At 43.4% G+C, this 6,000-nt stretch overlaps 1 long non-coding RNA gene and 1 pseudogene across 1 annotated transcript in view; one reads left to right on the top strand and one right to left on the bottom strand.

Annotated features, from left to right (window-relative positions):
• Positions 1–641: 641 nt before the first annotated feature.
• Positions 642–2,336, bottom strand: LOC105868719 (torsin-1A-interacting protein 1-like; annotated as a pseudogene).
• Positions 2,337–2,459: 123 nt separating this feature from the next.
• LOC142874361 (uncharacterized) overlaps positions 2,460–6,000 on the top strand; it is a 133,847-nt gene continuing 130,306 nt past the window's right edge. Inside the window, exon 1 of the long non-coding RNA XR_012922179.1 lies at positions 2,460–3,638. This is a non-coding gene — a long non-coding RNA (uncharacterized LOC142874361). The remainder of the gene's footprint in view (positions 3,639–6,000) is intronic.

The following is a 6,000-nucleotide window of genomic DNA, read 5'->3' as shown; positions in this document are numbered from 1 at the left end:
GGGGCAAGAAATGAGAACAAATGGAGATAAAATGTTGTGGAGTGGAATTGACCAATGTTTTTAGAAATTAACTCATATATAATCACTCTCCTTGGTGGGTGAAGAGGCAAAACTGAAAACAACTCCTAGGGTATTAAAGACCGAGCCCTCTTTCCTAGGAAAAAGAAGGGAACTAATATTTATTCAGCATTTACTTGTATTATATAGTAGGAATTTGAGTGGCTAGTTTAAATACTAATATATAAATGTAATTTAATTTTACTTTGGGAAGTAATTGGATCATGAGGGTGAAGTGCTCATGAATGGGATTAGTGCCCTTTTAAAAGGGATTGTAGAGCAGTCTCTCACTCTTTATCACATGAAGATATGAGAAGTTTTTTGTTTTTTAGATTCTCAATGAAACTGCATATAATTTACACTCCTAAGAAACTCTTAACACTGCTCTCAGTGGAAACAGAAATGATTCTCATATAACAGATAATTAGGTTGAATAAACAATTTAGATGTTCCATGTTTATATAGGATCTTAACTTCCTTTAAAAAGAAATCAGTTTTTTCAAAAAGCTCTGAATCCTGTCTCTGCTTAGAAAGTCTGAAAAATTCTCAGAACTTGAGATGTGATTTTTCTCTTCTCTCACCTCTCATAAGCAGACACTCTTTTCCAGAGCGTTTTCAGGTTGCACAGGCAGGACAACGTGAGAAGTACGGCTTCAGAGCCCATTCAGTTTGTCTGAGTCCATATGATTGTAGGAGTTGGGTGTGTCAGAACTGGTGAACCTGACTTTGAGGAAATCTCTTGCTTTTTCTTCAATTTCCTTTAAGCCTAGACTGGTGCCAAATGTCTCTTCCTCCAATGAGACAGTCAGGACTAAGGCTATGTCTTTTTTTAAAAAAATCATTTTATTTCAATAGATTTAGGGGGTAGAAATGGTTTTTGGCTACATGGATGAATGGTATAATGGTGAAATCTGGGCTCTAAGTATACCTGTCACTTGAATAATATACATTGTACTCAACAGGTAATTTTTCATTCCTCACCCCCTTCCCATCTCCCTCCCCTCTGAATCTCCGATACCCAACATACCACTCTATATGACCATGCATACCCATAGCTTAGCTCCTACTTATAAGGATTTGGTTTCTGTTCCTGAGATGTTTCACTTAGGATAATGGAAGACTACATCTTTGAAGACTGCATTTTCATGGTCACAGTATTTATAGAGGATCAAAGTAGAGCCTGTGGGCAGTGACTTGAAGGGGTGTACCACAGCTGCATTCTGGCCATTTCTGAATCCATTGCTCAGTTCTTGGTCTACCTCTAGTTTGATAGTATCATTGTCTGGGGCAGCTTTGCCTGCCCCATCAATCCAGATGGTATGGACACTATGAAAGGAAGAAGAGGCCTCAGCAATTTATTCACTCAGACACTTAAGTTCTTCAGCAAATTGGGCAGCAGTGAGCAGCAAGATAGCAGGCTGAGGCTGAGGATAGGAGCTATTAAGATGTTTCCCCAGTAATATTAGGCTCCTTTTCTACAGCTTCTCATCTCGACCTTGGTACGTATTCATAAGTTTTTTCATCTGGTTCTGGAACTTGAGAAGAGCAGTGGTTTCTACCTCAGGAGTACAAAAGAACCCAAAATTCCCAAAGGCAAGAAAAAGTGGTCACCACCACTTCATCTTGACAAAAGGTGCATTTTGGGGTTGTCTAGTCGCTTGTTGGCTGGAGGTTGAGGGACACTGGTTCCCAAGCTCTGATTTCTGAATGTTGTCCTTTTGTATCCTAGTCCTTATTTTTACAGTTTGATCCATTCCTGAAGGTTTTTTTTTTTGGATCTCCTGAGCTCAGCACTAAAGGTTGCTTATCATGAGCTGTGAAGTCTGGACTTGGTGATGACCGTCATCACATTGACCGGGTGATCTGGTGGTTTGGTCCCCAGACTCAGCAGAATCCGCAGCTCTGAACAAGCAGTGGTGACCTCACCGTCAGAGCTTTCTTGATCGTCCTCTTCAGTTTCTCCTTCTTCAGAGAAATTGACCTTCTGTCTGACAGAAGTGGTTTCGAATTCACCCATGTTAGTAGGTCCATTTGTTTTGTATGCCCAATCGCATCTTGAGCTTCTTAGAGGGGGTCTACATAGGCTGATGATAAGATTTTCTCTCATCACTGGAACCTCTTGTGTTCTCCTGTTTTCTGAAACTGTTTGGCTGAAAACAGTTTGGGAAGATGGCTCATCCTCTTCAGAGGAACCAGGGTCCAGTACCCCTCTCTTGGCGGCCGCGGAGGCTCCTGTGACGCCGCTGTTTTGGGCGGCAGCCCTGCGTGTCATCTCCTCGACTTCCTGGGGTTGCGCGCCGACTTCCGCTTTCTCTCACTTCCTCTTTCACAGCCGAGGGCCGGAACTCTTCTGGCAGGGTGAGTCTTCCCACTGGGGACCTTTTCTTTGTCACCCCGGGATCCACGTCGCTGTACACTTCCGGTACCTCACTTCTCGCTGGCTTCTGGAAGCTGGGAGAGAGACCTCACCAGAAGGCGAACACGCTGGCACCCTGATCTCAGACTTTGCAGCCTCCAGGACTGTGAGAAACAAATGTTTGTGGTTTAAACTTCCCAGTCTATGGTATTCTGCTACAGCAGCCTGAGCTAGGTGTGAATATTATGGGGTAGGAAAGATGGCTCCACCAATGAAAAGGAAGTGGTAGTGAGACTTGGCAGAGAAGCCCTGCACTTTATATTTTTGACCTGTAGGAACCTATGTTTTGATCTTAGCTCTCAGAGATTTTGGTGCAGAGAAATTCGTTAGCCTGGGGCCCCAAACTCAGGTGCCTGCTGGAGCCTGGCAGGTAAAACAGATGGGTGAAGCTAGTCCAGGGTGAGACAATAAGAAGAGGCAGAGACTGTGGTGATGTGGAGAGTCCATATCAGGCTGTGCGAGGGGGCTGCTGTGACCAGGGAAGACTATAGGGCTCGTGTTAACAAATCTCTGTTTTCAAAAGATGTTGGGTATGTAGTATTTACACAATGACACTTGATTCAAAAACATTATGGGTCAGAAGAAACACTTGTGGTGCTACAAGTCAACTTCTGAGACAGAAAGGCCCTGATTTGAGAAGATTCAAGGCATTGATACAGAGCGCGCCCCCTGCTGACTGGAACTACTGCCCTACTTCAGGAAGGCAGAGGCTCCAGTTTGAGAAGTGCTGGAGGCATTCATATCCTCCTGCCTCTCAGAGGATGCTTACCCCGAGGACATCCATTCAGAGACTGGTCTGGATTTGTTAAATCCTGGAGAGCTGGTCAGCAGGGCAACTCTGAGTAGGAGAGGCCTGCATCCCTCACTTTCAAAGTCAATAAGAAGTTTGTGCAACTTGGAGCCCCTATTACCACAGATATTTCCTGGTTGCTGCTTCAGCCAATTTTAGAAAACTAGGCTGACTTCAGCTTTCAAATACAGTCCTTGATGTACTTCTGTAGACTCCATGGATATCGCTGAATATCACTTCAGACTCGCAAACTAATTATAGAAAGGTCGTACTTGTTACCACCTGTTAGCGTGATACTTTTAGTCATTAGCAATTAATAAGTTGTTTGACCTTTAGCTTAGAAGCGGAAGGAAGCAGGAAGAAGGAAATAACAAGGTGAGTATAACCACTTCTGGGTCCTAGTTTTTGATGGTGGCTTTGTACCATCACCACCTTGGCCAGAAAGTTTCTGTTTAACCTGCGTTCTTCCCACAGAAGAGGACACGAAAGACTTGAACAGTTATAGCCCCACAGTCCTAGGGATGTGCCATAGAACAACACAGGGTCCAACTATTGGGTGCTAATCATTTGCTTGTCTTTTGAGCAAAGGGGATGGAGGTGCAGGCAAGATTCTGTAGAGACAGTCTGAAATTTGTTCTCTTAGAACCTTGAGAGTCTGGGAGCATTCCAGAATCCTTTTCATTACCGTAGCAAACTGCAGAAAAGAGGGGTTTTGTGGCAACTGTTGTGTTGAGGATTTGCCATTTAACAAATGATCTTCATTGTAGTTTTCTTTGTATAGGTCGTAACTCATCTCATAGTTTAACAGTTTGACAAACCCTTTAGAGTTCTTTCTTTAGTTTTAGTTTAATTTTTTGTAACAAATTTTTCATCTGTCTTTAGGAAGCTCAAATTAAAAGAATCCCATTGGTGTAGTTAAAGATAGTTATCTGGTCAGGATGGGCCTGGATGAAAAGTGGAGTTGCCTTGCAGCTGAATGAGCAAAACCCCTCCACAGAATGCTGCCTGGACTGGGCCCCTTCTTGTTTGCTTGTGTCCTCTGTTACAAGCACAGTGGCCACTGGACTTAGTAAAATAAACAGATGTGGCCACTGCCCTGTTATACCTGACAAGTAGCGAGAGACCCTATACATCTTTTTAATTAAGTCAGTATATACGGCCCTTTCACTTTGTGTGGGATGAAAAGGAGGGAACCTGTGGTTCATATGTTTAGGGTTTGGAAAGAAATAGTTTTCTCAATAGGTTTTAAGAAATTTGGTTTCTTGATAGTGAGGAGATAAATTCAGAAGTGCTTTAATAAAAGTGAGAGATGGAAATGGAAGGGTATTCCTCCCTATTTTGTGAAATTTATTAATTCATCCAACCAACCAATATTTACTAAGTTCCTACTATTAGATAAAATCACAAATTTGGCAAGATGATGCTATCATAGTGCTTAATAGCAGCCCATTCACAGCCTGACTAATCATTTCTACATCCCACTTTCAGGGCCGTCACTCTTCTTTTTGACACTCTTACCTGTCTCAACCTGTCTCTTTTCTGTGTCTAGACCAGTCTGTGTATCCACTGCTTTCCTCATTCTGTGAGTGCCCCTCCAGTGTCACGTGGGTTGCCTAAAGAGGGCTCTGATATTAGCTTGCTGTGCCTTGTCAGTTCAAATCAAGTCACGGCAGCTCAAGCCCACCCCGTGGGCAAGTTCTTGACAGCTCTCCTTGTCAGCTGACCGCTGAAAGGCAGCAGCAGTGAGTGGGAACCAGTTAATTAGCAGTGATGACTTCCAGGTTGGGATTTTTTGTTTAATGCTTAGTTAATTTCACAGTAATTGAATTTACAGTTGGCTTACAGAGTCAGGGGTGAAAGGTTCTGGGTGGAGCCCCAGCATTCTCCAGCAGGGGAATGAAAAGGCGATTGTTCCGAGGCCTGCCTGGCCTCCTCTCATGAACCCTATGAATGTTTGGAGGCATGAAATTACCCACAGGGGTATTTTGAGGTGCAAGCAAGGCAAATAGAACTGCTGCAGCTCCTGTCCAGCCATGAGGGATGGGCATGAGATTTGGTGGAATCTCTGTGTCTGCACAAGGAGGAACCAGCCTGTCTTGAGTGATTCCTATGTGCTGGCCACAAGGGTGGGCTCTTTACATACATTCTCTCATTATACACTATACTGGTGAGGCAGGTGCTATTATTTGCACTGTTCAAGTGAGGAGGGTGAGGTTCAGAGATGTTGAGTAACCTACCAGTATCACACTGCAAGAAGTAGTTCCAGGATTTGAACTTGGATGTTTCTGACTCCTAAACCCAAACTTCTTCAGCTGTTGCTTTGGAAGAAGAAGAAGAAGAAGCTAGAGAAGTTCAGTTTTTCCATCTCTTATAGGGATAGTGGTGCTAAGAGTTTTAACCTCAATAGGGACTGCTACCAAGTATGAGGATGGGTCTTGGGTAATGGTTTTCCTGGCCAGGCACACTCTCTGGTGCAAGTTCACGTTCATTTAATGAGCCAGCATGCTCATATTCCTTATTTGGAAGTTCTATTTTGATTGTCAGTATATCTAATATTATATCTATTAATCAGGAATTTTTAAGTTGCCACCAACTGAAACCCAACCAAAAGTAGCTTGGGTGTGAAATGAATGGTTCTGCTCATATGGCTGGGAAAAACACCAGGGTAATGCACAGACATAAAAGATTAGCTGGGAGAAATTTGGCCACGGGCCCTGGAACCATGGACATGAAGCCT

The sequence above is a fragment of the Microcebus murinus genome, chromosome 12 (assembly GCF_040939455.1).
Source record: "Microcebus murinus isolate Inina chromosome 12, M.murinus_Inina_mat1.0, whole genome shotgun sequence".
Lineage (NCBI taxonomy): Eukaryota > Metazoa > Chordata > Mammalia > Primates > Cheirogaleidae > Microcebus > Microcebus murinus.
The sequence above is the reverse complement of the archived record's forward strand: the minus strand, read 5'-3'. Positions and strand labels throughout refer to the sequence as shown.